The 15,410-nt window shown below is 49.2% G+C and overlaps 1 pseudogene; it reads left to right on the top strand.

Annotated features, from left to right (window-relative positions):
- Window positions 1-7,928: 7,928 nt before the first annotated feature.
- LOC147122835 (uncharacterized) lies at window positions 7,929-14,768 on the top strand (annotated as a pseudogene).
- Window positions 14,769-15,410: the final 642 nt, after the last annotated feature.

Genomic DNA, 15,410 nt, shown 5'->3' with positions numbered 1-15,410 from the left:
CTGTAAATATAAAATTCTGCGTGGAATAAAATTATTGTGGATTCACACGGTACAGAGTATCTCCATTAACCCTTTCGAAACAGACTTGGTATATTTTGTCGTGTTTTGTCACGTAAGAAGTTATGAGCTGCAACTCTGAAGCTATTATATGTACCTTCACTGAATTTGCCATGTTTTACTGAAGGAATAAACATTTTTGAACACAAAAAACAGATTTTTACATTTTTTAATTGCAATATTTTTACTAAAACTGCAATAGTGAATTGGCTTGAACTTTCTTAGTGAAACATGATTTTCATGGTGTGCACAAATTTTTATTTTTTATTTTACAGGTTTCATAGTTACTTTACACAATCTTTGAACCTCCTAAACCAAAATCAAATGTTTTTTTGGTGGTAAAACTACAAATTTGATGTGTTTTTCTTGAACAGTGTAATTCTCCGATCTGTAAAGAAATCATCGGCATACCACAGAAAAACTACTTGCTGGTTTCTAAGTTCAATTTTCCTAGCAAAAGATGGATCAGAAAAACATAATTCCCAAATCTGTTAACCATGTTACAACAAATGAACATCCAGTAATTAAGTGGAATTCATCACCAGAGCGCAACTTCAATGATTCTTCGCGTGAAGCAGTTCCCTCTGGGTCTTACCGAACTTATCCCATGAATGAAGAGGATTTAAAGCAAATAAAGGCACTGAGGCATTTGTTAACATTAATAGTTTTGATTCTTTTTGTTTTGCAAAAGAGAAATGAATGGTTGCAGTAAAGTTTGGCCTCAAGGACCTATTCCGAAAATAAGTGATAAATTACCACATTGCTTTCACAAGCTATGTCAAAACCGAGAGCTCTCAGCTCCAGCTGCGCAAATATAACTCTGCAATGTTGCATTGTGCTAATGGTCAAGATCACACTGAGTCTACCACTGGACAGGGGCTGTGATCTGTTCGGTAAAGCAAAGGGGACCCAACCTTTATACGGTAAATGCAATAACATTTGCAAACTGCAGGCAAGTGTCACGTGATCGAATGTCACATGATCAACCATCAGGCATACATCCAACCAGTGTTGGTAACCCTAACTGGGTGGCACCAGTGGAAGCATATGCCAATATGAGTTAAGGGCCATCGGTAGTGCAGGGAGGAAAATAATAAAAAGATGCCACTATAAAAGCAGTGTAAAGACATCCATAGTGCAACATGGCTCTTTACAGAGACAGTATAGGAAATGGAAAAGATTATGGGAATTCCAACCATGACACAATTTAATACTCAAGATTATTGCCTCTTCTAATCCCACTTTTACTAGGACATCTATTAAAAGGAAGGATCAGTTAAGCTCCAACATGATTAAAAATGCAGTTTACAGAATTAATCAGCAAATAAGAAAAAAAGAAAGCAGTGACCACAATTCTTTCTTTCCAAATGTGTCACAAACAGCAACACAAATAATTTGAAAGAATATTGGCCCAGAAATTCGGGTCTCCACGGGTGAGTACGCACGGGGTACTCACCCGTAAGCCCAATGGAAGTGCCGGTTTCCTGCATGCACTGCGCATGCGTGGGAAACCGGCACTTCCATTCCCCTGAATGAAGAGGTTCAGAGGTCGAACGCGTGCGCGGGAGAGGCTGCCCGTGCGCATCGAACTTTGTTTTTTTTTTACAGGTTTTCCCGGGAAGGTAAGTCTCCAGAAGTTAGACATGTAAAAAGCAGGCATAAGGCCTGCTTTTGGTGAATTAATTAAAATTAAAACATTTTTTCCACAGGTTTATTATTTTTAAATACTTTAAAGCAAGGTAAGTTTATTTTTAGCCCCGTTAGAAAATAAAATTATTTTTTCCAAAAATTTAAATTATTGTTTAAAAGTTACTTCATGTAATGTTTGGTTTATTTAAAAAATGTAATGTTTTTCTTAAATTTATTTGAAGATTTAGTGCTGTTTTGGGGCTGTAGTATTTATAACTTTTGACAGGTCTTCCTGTCAATCTTATGAATGGAGCATTCCCTGCTCCGATTGGCTCCCCATGGCCCACGTGATACCAGGGGACGTTTCAAACTAACTGCGCCCCTGGGATACGCAAGCACTGTGCGCCGGCAGCTGGACCAGGCCCCGGATTAGAATTCCACGGGGGCCCACAGCTCAACGGCCGGCGCGCAAGGTAAGTGCAGGTCGGGGGCTTACACCCGCGGGAAGCCCCCGACCCGAATTTCTGGGCCATTATCTTTAAAAACATCATGGGTTGGATTTTAACTTGTGGATTGAATTTCTGGCGGGTAACTCTTTAGACGAGTTAATTTCCAGTTGCCAGCAGCAGCAGGAGACCTTCGGTAACTTTAATCACTGAGCCTCATTTAAATGCCGCCAATCCTCATCCCGTCTGTTCCGGACAGGTAAAAGTGCAGAGCGGCTGCTGGCTGGCAGGTAACCATCGGGAATGGGGTTTCGGGAGGGTCTCGCGGGAGGGAGGATGTGGAGTCCGTGGCAGGAGAGGACACGAGCACTCCTGTTCCTCCTGGCCTTAAAAAGGAAAGTTTTCCACTTAGGGCCTCTTCTTCCTTCCCAGCAACTTCCAACTTGGTTTCACCGGGCAGGGAAGCTTCCTTGCTCAGGCCCGGGTTAAAATGCAATCGAGGTCCCATTGACGTCATGGGACCTCGACTTGTATTAATTCATGTGGCACTCCCTTGAGTCCAGCGGACGCCTCGTCCACCGCCAAACCAGTGGTATTAAAATCCGAAATTGGCTCAATTTTAACCGCTTGCCTGCTTTGTCCAGCCGAGCCAGGGAGAGTTATAATACTTCCCCCGCCACCAGGTGGGTTATGTCCCTCACTCCAGATCCCACATTTCCCTGATGCTCCCGACTCTTTATATACGGTCATCTCTCTGCAATAGTGTAACTTTATTCACAACATAATGCTTTGGACACCTTCCATTTATTGACCATAAAACATTTGCATGTCGGTTTAAATTGTTTCAACAGCACGGATATGGTTATCTTTCTGTACCTTTTTTATACCAACTTTTTATTGAAAGTCTGAATTGGAAGATTTTCCCAAAACAACTACTTCATATAGGGTAGAGAACAAAATGTCTGCACAGTGCATGTCCCTTCCAGAAAATTCAGAATACAGCTTCCAGTCATCTTAACTTCCCCTGTTAATATAATCGGGGAATCATATTGAGCGAATAAATTCACTAACATTAGCATTCATTAATAGTAAACATTTAGTAACATAAACGTTAAGGTACTGAAATTCAATTTGAAGGAACATGATTTGGATTGAATTTTGTTAATAAAATGAATGGGAACACGTGACTGTAATATGTTTTCAATAACTATGCCATGAACTTCTCATTTTCACTATTATATATGAACTGCCTTATTAACTATTATGCAAATTTTCTGAATAAAAAATATGTAATTCAAATAAAAAAGCAACATGTGAACATTTGTTAGACTGTAAACCTTTCTGTTATTCTACTGCCAATATAAACTGGCAGGCGCACTTAGCACCTGAATCCCACTTTCCAGTGTCAGCTCCTTCTTAACTTGTCTGCTTTTTCTCATCTTCCTTTGTTGCCACTGTGCCCCATAGTACTACGTTCTGTAATAAAACGCAAAAGCAGCATAAGTGGGTATGCATGCAATGTTTAATGTGCAAATCATATGTGCAATACTTAGTTTCTCTATTCGTTGCTGGTATGGAAAGTGAATGCAATGATAGATGTGATAAATGGGAGGGGAAACTGGTGGACAGAAATGTATAGGCCTAGAAATTTGTTGACGCTACACTCATTTTACAAACGTAAAGCAGGTGCCTAAACATTCAATATGATAGGCGGCATTGCCGCGCACATGTCGGCCGCGATTTTACCCTCGGCAGCGTGTTGGAGTTGGGTTGGCTGTTCAGTGGGTTCCTGTCCCGCTGCTGGTTTAATCTACTCTGAAATAAAGATTTTTGCTTAACCTGGCTTATTAAGCCCACCATGCGCGCTACCTGGCCCTGCTGCTCGCTTCTGCTGGCGTCTTCCATCCAGCTGCATTTAAGGGGCCCTTGCAGCCTTGTTGTTTTTCATTCCTATTCTGATGCTTCTCAGTGTGGCACATAGCGAAATGACTGCTTCAAGACCAAAGGCCTCTCCAAGATTTGATGATGTCTCCCTCCATGCTCTTGTGGAGGGAGTGAGAGGGCGCCAAGAGGTACCGTTCTCCTCAAATGGCTGGAGGAAGCCTCCTCAGCAAACCAAAGCAGCCTGGCTGCAAATTGCTGAGGAGGTGAGCGCCAGGTCTTTGTGTTCACGCACCTGGGTTCAGTGCCGGAAAAGGTTCAATGACCTGCTACACTCATAAAAGTGAGTATAACATCACACTTACCTTCAATCTGCTCCCCATCTCCTCTCATCACCAGCACTCTGCATTGTCAACCTACTCCTGCACATCCCAACTTACCCTTACATCCCTTGCGCCCTTAACCATTCCTCTCTCTCTATGTACAGAATCACTTCACCATTCGACTATGCACCCCTCACACTCGCTCTCACTGTTATGCAATGACAACTAACAACACACAGGGAGGGCCCTTGGTATTGGCACCTCACTCCATCTTTGTCTCCCTCTAAGCATCTATGCTATGGATTCTCAACACTCACTCCAATATTCTCACTCATAATTCCACTTGTGTCCCTCATTGCAGGAAAAGAGAGCCCACAATAAGAGGGAAAGGAGGAGGACAGGAGGAGGGCCACCTTCCACTGCACATTTGACCACCGCTGAGGAGGCTGCTCTCGACATCGTCGGAGGTGCTGTGGAGCTGGAAATGGGGGACGGAGCGACGGGCACAGTAGAGCAAGCTGGTGACAGAATAGATTTGCAATCCTCTCATTTAGATTGCATGAGTGACTGATATGGCATCTGATGTTCATACAGATTGAGTTCTGATCATCTGCACAATTCGATGTGCCTGCTACGTTACTATCACATGTCTAACTCATGCCTTTACTCCCCCACAGGACCATCAAGAGTCCCCCTTCCCACTGTCCAGGAAGAAGAGCTGGAAGACTCCTCCGAGAAAGCTGAAACCTCTGAGGGCGTAGCGTCAGCAGAATTGAGCGCAGCCAGCACCAGCGCAGAGACGCACACCTCGGTGGGTCATTCGCGAGATAGATTAGTGTTGTCACCTGGTGTATCACAGCTCACAAGTGAGCATCAGCAGATGGTGGAGACAGGGACAGCAGTAGAGAGTCCTCATCAGAGGCCGCAGAGCGCTCCTAGCTCTGCTCAGCTGCATGTGGACCCTGTGCCTCTGGGGCCATCCAGAAAGAGAGCGGTGTTGGAACTTTAGGAACAAGTGCAGGAGTCTCTGACAGGGTTTGCAACCACGGTAACTGCGAGTGTGCAGAGAATGGAGGAGTCCATCTCAAACATGAGCACTGCCATGGTGGAGGCAATTTCGCATGAACGTTCCGCCATGGAAAGGATGGCAACCTCCTTGGAGGACATAACTCGCCAGACTCAACAGAGCATGGTGACTCTTCTAAATAGATGGTCTGCTATGGAGGATAGATGGGCATCTATTGAGGAGAGACACCAGAGGTACATGGACGTCACCATTATGAGGACTGTCAGTACAGAGATGGACCCTCATGGCCCTACTGATGTGCAGCAAGGTGCTCTCCAGGTACTTGCTAGCAGTGAAGTGCGGGCGACCTATGAGAGGGATGTTGGTGGTCAACAACAAGGAAGTGTAGGCTCCTCTCCAAGCGCTCACACTCCCATGCCACTGCGGAGCCCTCGGTCAGAGCCCCGGATTCCTCACCCAACTAAGATGGCCGTCTCAGCCCCTGCACAGCCGCAGGAGGAGCAGACTGTTGCAGAGCCCTCCCAGGCTCCCAAACCCAGAGGACGCCTGCCAAAGGTGTTGAAGCAGGAGCAGCATGAAAGTGAGCAAGGTGCCTCCACATCTGCTGAAGCCACAGGGGAAGCACCACGTAGAAGCATGCGTACGAGAAAGTTAACACATAAATAGTAACAAGGGTAGTCACTTGGGTGTTTTGATATAATACAAAATGAAGATTATCATCGTTATTTGAATTGTAATAAAGGAATGCGATGACAAAGATTCAAAGAGTTGGCCTATGTGTGCCCAGAAATGGAAGTGTCACAGTGAGGTGTCAGGGCACTTTTCATCTGTAATGAGGTTGTGAGAGTGATAGGAACCCACAGTTTATTGTACAGATGGTGTATGGTGTGTTAAGAAGGTTAGTCAGACACTCATTTCCATGTGCCAGCCACATGTGTTTGCTTCGGAAACTTAAGCAAATCTGTTAGCAAGCTGTTAACTGCCTTAAGTGCCTCTCCCACTGCTTGGGGTCGGGTCTGATCGGGACTCCCAGACCAACACTTTGCAAAGTTGTGTGGAGGCGGGATGATGGCAGGTTCAGAACCCGCCGACAATCAAAACAACTTTAACCTCCAAACCTGCCCTCTGAGCGCCGGCAAAATCGCAGCCTTCGTGCCAGAAGTGTGCTGCCCGTCATATTGGTAAAGTTCCTTTACATGAGCAAATAGGAGGGTTAACGCCTGATTGAGGTCCCCCATCCCAAAATTGGGAAGCCCTGAAAGAAGCCAGCTCCGGGTCTGCTGCATTCAGATAACCATTTCTACATGTGGACACCAAAAAGGTAAGTTTTTTTTTCAACAATACTTACCAAAATGTGGATCATGGAATGTTACACCCGGCTCCACAGTAGGCCCAGAGACCATTGCCAGCTCTCACTCCCAATCACTTCACCTCTCTCCCACAACTTACCTGAAAGAAAGAAAGACTCGCATTTATACAGCACCTTTCATGACCCCCGGATGTCTCAAAGCACTTTACAGCCAATTAAGTACCTTTGAACTGGAGTCACTGTTGTAATGTGGGAAATACAGCAGCCAATTTGCACACAGCAAGCTCCCACAAACAGCAATGTGATAATGACCAGATAATCTGTTTTGGTTATGTTGGTTGAAGGAGAAGTATTGGCCAGGACACCGGGGATAACTCTCCTACTCTTCTTCGAAATATTGCCATGGGATCTTTTACGTCCACCTGAGAGAGCAGACGGGGCCTCGGTTTAACGTCTCATCCAAAAGACGGTACCTCCGACAGTGCAGCGCTCCCTCAGCACTGCACTGAAGTGTCAGCCTAGCTTTATGTGCTCAAGTCCTTGGAGTGGGAGTTGAGCCCACAACCTTCTGACTCAGAGGCAAGGGGGCTACCCACTGAGCCACAGCTGACACTGAGGGCCACTGCTGTGGAGGCAGTCGGCCCAATTTGTCCTCTTGGAATCAGCGAGCTGCCTCTGGACGCCCGATTGGTGTCCACAGCTCACCAGTACTATGCTGATAAGGCCCGAGGCCCAATTTCCACCTCATAATGTTTTTTTGAGCTCGTCAGCAGTAGCAATTATATAATTTGAGCTTGTATTCTGACACTGGAATTGAAATTCCCCTGTGTGCTATTTTTAGTGCAGGGGTTAATGTACTTACGTCAAATTCCTGTGTGCGATATTTTAATAAAGTCATTAACTTGTTTATGGAAGTTAACAGAGAAAATTCAACCCCTTCTCAACAGAAGGCTAAAATGTATCCAATTACGTAGCTGTGATATGTTATACACCAAACCTCAAAATAATGGAACTTGAAGTAAATCATTGTTGAAGTTGCCGTTTGCTCGGTATTCTGTAAAAATTATTATTTAGTATCCATATAGAGCTAGAAATAAACACACTTATATTGTGAACTTTGTTGTTAACGTACACACACACCTGATTCCTATAGTTGCTTTCCAATTGCTTGGAATTATATTAGTGGCTAGTTTAAGAACCTTTTCAAGGCTCATTCACTAATGGCTTAGTGAGTAAATATGTCACGTCATGTGGCAATGAACTACATAGATCTGGACAAGTCCCAGGTTCAATCCCTGCTCTGTGCTAAGTTATTCAATCTCAGCCAAGTCAGTACAGAGGTTGCTAAATTAACTTTTGTTAGGGAGGAATGAATAATGCTCCAGAGTACTGATTACTGGTTGGTATTGAATGCTGTGTTGGAAGCATCTGTATGTACACACTGGATGCTGATAGCATTGGGCACAGATGCGATAGCCCCAACAGACAATGGCCTCGGAATTGCATATAGCCACAAAACAGGCAGTGTTAAGGCCCAACGATGTTGAGCTATGCCAGGTCAAAATGGTCTAGGCAGCACGTAAAATTCATGCTCAGTCCAAATTAACATGATTATAGTCTTTATCTCAGCACTAAAACCGCTGCTCATTGGCTTAGCGCTCAACAGGTGGGCCAATATCGGGTCCAGTCTAATTCCCAGTCATGTTTGGTACAGGCTTTATTCAGTACTTAAAGGGAAGGTGCATTGATGCTACAGCACCGCATTTTCAATCCACTTACAACTTCACTTGGAAGAAGACGCCAGTGGAAGCACATAGCTGAGCCTCAGCACAGGAAGAGAGCCCCCAGATTCTCAGGCGCGGCTCTTGAGGCACAAGTGGTGACCGTGGAGAGGAGGTGGGCTAGCAGGAAGCCCTCAGAACATATATCTTGAAGGCTCTGGCAGGAGATAGCCGCCGATGCGACAGCCAGCACTGTGGTCCCCAGGTCTGCGATCCAGTGCCGAAAGACACGGCAGGTCAAAGTGAGTGAAGGCTTCAGCAAATGCCATATCCCACCATCTGCACCACAAGCCTTACACACTGTTCAATGCGCCACACCCCCAGCACTCACCTACCAACAATCTCTACCTATCACCACTCAGACCTCACAATTATAGCTTCATTTCACCCTCACAACCTTACCACTGCTCCAACACTCACACCCACAACTCACACCTTGCACACACTGACAGCTATTCAACTATGGCAGACACATAAGAACATAAGAATTAGGAGTGGGAGTAGGCCATATGGCCCCTCGAGCCTGCTCCACCATTCAATAAGATCATGGCTGATCATCGGCCTCAACTCCACTTTCCCGCCTGATCTCCATATCCCTTGATTCCCCTAGAGGCTAAAAATCTATCTATCTCAGCCTTGCATATGCTAATGACTCAGCATTCACAGCCCTTTAGGGTAGAGAATTCCAAAGATTCGCAACCCTCTGAGTGAAGAAGTTCCTCCTCATCTCAGTCTTAAATGGCCTACCCCTTATCCTGAGACTATGACCTAGAAATTCGGTTGTTTGCGCCAGCGGTTAGCGCCTAAAGAGACCGAGAATTGGGGCGTGACCTAATGTTGGGGCGGGCGCAATGAAGATAGCGACAACTCCCATATTGACTATACATTTAGCGCCTGCGCTAAGTGTTTGCGCGCGCCCGCGAGCGCAAGTACATAATGACGTCATTTCATGGTGCAACGCCTTTTAGGGGCGCCTGAGCGGATATTGGGTGGCGCTCGTAGCCTTAACGCCTAGCGCTATTAGTGACAGTTCGAAGGAGCGTTAGCAGGCCCTTCTCGGAGTCGGGGGGCGCTATTTAAAGGGGACAGCTCTAGTATAGAAGCTTCAGCCACTTGGCCTGTTCATTGCGATCGTTAGTGGAGAGAGTTGGGGAGCTACTGTGGAGCAGAGTTTTTGGATTTTAGCATTAGAGTACCTGGGACCCTCAAACCTGTTCGGAGCAGTTGGAGCACTAGACCTAGCAACCTTTTGACCAACTGGTGTCGGAATGGGAGATGCTTTGGAGGGCGACGGGCTCCTGGCCGAACACTATGAAGGGGCAGAAAGACGGCGGGAGAGAGGGCCGGGATTGGCCAGAAGGAGGAGGGGCAATGGAGGTTGCCCAATCCGAGGGTATGCTGCGAGGGTCTTTAGGGGTCATACCTTGACATGTCGGAGGAGCAGTGTGTGTGAAGGCTCCGAATCAGGATGGACGTTGTTACTGAGCTGTGCCACCTGCTTACTGAGGATCTGCAGCCGCGTCAACGGTGCATGACCTCTCTGTCGGTGGCCGCTAAACTGACTGTTGGCCTCAATTTTTATGGCAACGGATCCTTTCAGGGAGCCATTGGGGGCATCGCGAATATCTCTCAGGTTGCAGTCCACTGCTGCATCCGGCAAGTTACAGCTGCCCTTTATAGGCGAAGGCGTCAATTCATCACCTTCCCTCTGACCCTGGAGAAGCAGGCGGAGGAGGAGGAGGAGGAGGAGCATGCGGACGAGGAGGAGGAGGATCAGGAGGAGGAAGATGGAAGGGCTCCTGAAAGTGGAACCATCCGTCACTGGCTCAGGAGGAGTCGTCTCGAGGCCCCTCTGGCGGAATGATGAGTGTCTTAACTGCTGCGCACTTTGGATGCTTGAAAGCATCTGAAGGCCAGCATCACTGTAATTATTCACGTACACCATAGCACATTTAAACTTCTCTTTATTGTCACAAAAGTCTTTCATTACAGCAAAACAACGTCATGTCAACAGAAACCATAACTAACAAAATAACAGTAAACTCTTCGGCAAAGCCGCCAAACTGAACAAACTATTTCCAACAATTCCAACAGGTGAGGGTCTCCTTGATTTTGGCCAAAGAAACATCTCAGGACCTCCCTCTACTGCTGGCCCCTTGATGGAGAACGACTTCTCTTTCGCGCTCGGCCCCTTCCCTCCCTGCTGCTCCTACGTAATTGAACCCCAGTGGCGGGGTGAAGGCTGGGGGACGCCTGCTGACTGTCTGGAAGCGCAGAAGCCCCTGAGGGACGGCCTGGCCGACCTCTGGGCTTGGAGGGTGCGGACGCAGGATGCTTGCTCTGAGCATGGCTGGAAGCAGTGTGCACTGCAGGTGGTGGCAGCTGCACTGCAGACATGCCAGCGCGGGCATGTGGAATGGTCACCTGCCGAGAGAGGACACCTGCACCATTGTCGGACGACACACTGGCTCTCTGAGGGGACCGGCTCGGCTCATCCACCACAATCGCATGCTCCACTGATTCCTGGCCTTGTATGGGACTGGAAGGGCCCGGGGTGATCCTAGCTGATGCAGATAGGGTGGCTGCAGTGAGAGTTCGCGTTGCCTCAATCTGGGTGTGGACGAGGCCGGCAAGTGACTGCGTGGCAGCAGTGAGGACCTGTGAGCCAGGTGCCAGTGCTTCGGAGAAGCCCTGGACAGTTCTTTCCATTGCTTCGGACAAGGCCGGTGCTGACCGCTCCACTGCCTCGGACAAGCCCTGGGCAGACCTTTCCAGGGATTGTCCGAAGCCCTGAACAGTCCTTTCCATAGCGGCCTCGAAGCCCTGGACAGTCCTCTCCATTGTTGGTCCAAAGCCCTCGACAGACCTCTCCATTGTTGCCCCGAAGCCCTGGAGAGACCTGTCCATTGTTGCCCCGAAGCCCTGGACAGTCCTCTCCATTGTTGGTCCAAAGCCCTCGACAGACCTCTCCATTGTTGCCCTGAAGCCCTGGAGAGTCCTGTCCATTGTTGCCCCGAAGCCCTGGAGAGTCCTCTCCATTGTTGCCCCGAAGTCCAACACACTCTTTGCCAGTGTATCTATTGACTGAGGCATCCTCCCCACTGCAGCCATCAGCTCAGTGTGCCTGAGCCGGGCCTGGGTGCTCATTTCAGCCAGGCGATGCACCTCCTCTGCACTCTGTGCAGCAGTCATCACTACCTGCCTTGCCCTCCGGGGAGACGGTGGCCGAACTTGCCTACCCCCCTTGCGTTGCTGCATGCCGCTTGGTCCGGCAACTGCCTGATCATCAGAGCCCCCCCGCCTCCCCTCCAGGGAACTACTATCCCCAGCCTGTACAAGTGTATGCTCCTCTGAGATTGGAGCGGCTGGTCCGGCTTCCTCCTGATCCTCACCTCCGGAGGCACTGGCACTGGCAGCTTCAGGGCGTGGAGCCCCAGTTGGTGATGCATCATCTGAAAGCAGGGAGGTGGAAGAGTGGCTTCAGCAAAAGGACAGGTTGGCGGAAAGGCATGCCAGATTGCGGCACACTGAGGAAGTGTGCTGGCGGGGGGACCAAGTGGAAGGAGACAGTTGCAAAAGGTGAGAGCCTTACCCTCGCTGTCGAGAATGGGGTCGGCAGCTGCAGTGGTAACAGGACCAGACAGACGTCCTCCAAGAATCTGGTGCACTCTCTCCTCGAGATCCGTGAGAGTGACCACTTGTGGAGGTCCGTCACCGGTTCGACGCTGCTCCGTTCGCATCGTCGCCAGCTTGGACTGCAGGGGAAAGAAGGGGAAGTTCTGTAACATGATGCCTTGAGAGATCATCTCATGACCCCCATGGTGCAAGAGCCCTTACATGATGCCTTGAGAGATCATCTCATGCCCCCCATGGTGCAAGAGCCCTTACATGATGCCTTGAGAGATCATCTTATGCCCCCCATGGTGCAAGGGCCCTTACATGATGCCTTGAGAGATCATCTCATGCCCCCCATGGTGCAAGAGCCCTTACATGTGGCCTTGAGAGAAATGTCCATGTGTGTGCCCAGAAAGGGCCATGGGTGCTTGCTGACAGATGGCCATTGGGGCATCATGGCAACAAGGTCCTCGAAGTTAGGTGCAGATGGAGGGAATCAGAAGTTTGCATAACCAACACTCACCCTAACGACCCGAGTGAGGTCGTTGAATTTCTTCCTGCACTGAACAGGGGTCCTGGTCGCCATGCTGCTGGAGTTGACCCTCTGAGAAACCTCCCTCCAAGATCGCCGGTAAGCCTTTTGATTCGGCCTCTTGCCATTGTCAGGATACAGAACATCTCGACGGCGCTCAACTGCAGACACCAAGTGGTCCAGAGCCTCAGTGCTGAAGCGCTCTGCTCTCTGTCTCACCTTCTCCATCCTCACCAAGTTTCTTGCGCCAGAGAAGGGCGAGCGCCGATTCTGAGGCCTACAGGGCGTTGAGTGTAGCAGCTCAGGCTGACTGACCCACCCCTTTAAGAGCCGGCCGGCGCCTGGAAGTCTCGTGGTTTCCGGTAATTGAGATCACCTGCGCTGCGCCCGTCCGCGACGATATTGGGTAGCGCCTGAACTTTTGCGCCTTAGGAGCCCCGTGCAACGTCTGAGTTAGCGCCTCAATCCCCTTTGGGGGCGATGCAACCCAATATCTCGCCAGGCAACGATAAGTTTCGTCTGGCTATAAACTTTGCGCAGCGCCAGTTCTAACGCCTCAAGCGGGGCTATACCCAATTTCTAGGCCTATGTCCCCTAGTTCTAGACACTCCAGCCAGGGGAAACAACCTCTCAGCATCTACCCTGTCAATCCCCTTCAGAATCTTGTATGTTTCAATGAGATCACCTCTCATTCTTCTAAACTCCAGAGAGTATATGCCCATCACCCAAACTCATTGTACCACACTCACTCACACATTTCCCTTTCTCTTGCAGGCCAAGGTCGCACATAACAGGAGGACGCAGCGGCAGACAGGTGGATGGCAAGCCACAATACAGGACCTCACCAACCTGGAGGACAGAGTGCTGAAGATCATTGGGGGGCACATCATGGAGGCCATGGCAACCGCTGAGGTTGAAGCCCATGGGGACAACAACGGTATGGTCATTCCTAATCCTTCTTCTTACATCCCACTTCCCTCTCATCCCACAATCTCTTCTCACTTTCAAGCTGCTGATGCTGTATACGTGGATATCTTGCTTTCCCCGCCCCCTCACCATAGCTCGACTCTTGTGCCTTTCTTCTTTCAGCTAATCAAAAACAAGCACCCGAGCAGCCGGTCCCCGAGGCGATGCAGGAGAGCGAGGGGGCGGAGAAGAAGAAGAAGACACAGCGTCACTGCATCGCTCACTCGCAGGCACCAGTTCAGAAACTGGCACTGTGCGTACTTTAGAGGCTAGTGTAGAAGCGGGATCTGCACAGGGTGAGGCACCGGGCGTGTGTGGGCTGCAGCAAGGCCGGGGGAAAGGGTAGCTCGAGGGCCAGCTCTCCGGAGGGCGAGTTCGCGCATGAGTTCTGCTGCACAGGACACAGATAAGGATGTTAATGGGGTGGCCTTCAGAAGAAGAGCGATGGGCATGCACACTAAATTGCGAGGTGCAATGGCAGGCCTGCCAGAGAGCCTCTCGTCAATGTCAAGGAGCGTGGAGGAGTCCCCCTCCAACATCGCACGGGGCTTTGCGCAGAGCTTGGAGCCCAGGATTTCCAGGCTTGAAATGATGGAAAACTCCCAAAGAGACCGTGTCAACCCAGATATAATGCTGCATGTGATGGGCGATATCATCTCTGCCATTGCAGCACAGGCAGAAGTGAGCCAACGTCTTAGTGCTGCAGCGGAAGTGCAGACCACTCTCATAAACTCTCAGCTTGCTGCCACCCAAGCTCAGACTGCTGCCATCTCGGCTAGGTTTACCAGTGTCGACCAAGGCTTGCAGGGTGTCGCAGCAGCCCAGCAATCTGTGCTCCAACAGATTGCTAGGAATGCTGAGGTGCTGCCCCGGGGGAGTGGCAGTGGGTCAGTGGAGCAGGACCCTGCTGCCCTCTCTCAGGATGACAGCATTCCTGTTCCCACCACTGCCACTCCGCCATTGCCCTTGCTGCTGCCTGTCAGCCAGCCAGCCCAGACTGCTGCTACCCATGCCGAGGTGGTGCAGCCTACAGCCGGGCCTTCTTGGGCCAGAGCTGGTCGAGGTCATCCTGCAAGTCCACGTGAAGTCTCCCCCATGGAAACTCAACAGCCTTCCACCAGCCGTGCTGCTGCACTGGGGGCGCACTGCTTAGGAGCACGAGATCAGGAAAGGGCACCCGAACGACAGGCATAGAAACATAGAAACATAGAAGATAGGAGCAGGAGTAGGCCATTCAGCCCCTCGAGCCTGCTCTGCCATTTAATGAGATCATGGCTGATCATCCAAATTCAGTACCCTGTCCCTGCTTTCTCCCCATATCCCTTGATCCCTTTAGCCTTAAGAAATATATCTAACTCCTTCTTGAATATATTTAATGAATTGGCCTCAACTGCCTTCTGTGGTAGAGAATTCCACAGGTTCACCACTTTCTGGGTGAAGAAATTCCTCCTCATCTCTGTCCTAAATGGCTTACCCCTTATCTTTAGACTGTGACCCCTGGTTCTGGACTCCCCCGCCATCGGGAACATCCTTCCTGTATCTAGTCTGTCTAGTCCTGTTAGACTTTTATAAGTTTCAATGAGATCCCCTCTCATTCTTCTAAACTCCAGCGAATATAAGCCTAATCGACCCAATCTCTCCTCATACGTCATTCCTGCCATCCCAGGTATCAGTCTGGTGAATCTTCGCTGCACTCCCTTCATGGCAAGAACATCCTTCCTCAGATAAGGCGACCAAAACTGCACACAATACTCAAGGTGTGGTTTCACCAAGGCCCTGTACAACTGCAGCAAGACATCCTTGCTCCTGTACTCGAATCCTCGCGTTATGAAGGCCAACATACC

The sequence above is a fragment of the Somniosus microcephalus genome, chromosome 2, assembly GCF_052327205.1.
Source record: "Somniosus microcephalus isolate GS21.2 chromosome 2, FLI_Smic_1.0, whole genome shotgun sequence".
NCBI lineage: Eukaryota > Metazoa > Chordata > Chondrichthyes > Squaliformes > Somniosidae > Somniosus > Somniosus microcephalus.
Note: the sequence above shows the minus strand (reverse complement) of the source record. Positions and strands in the feature narration are given on the sequence as shown.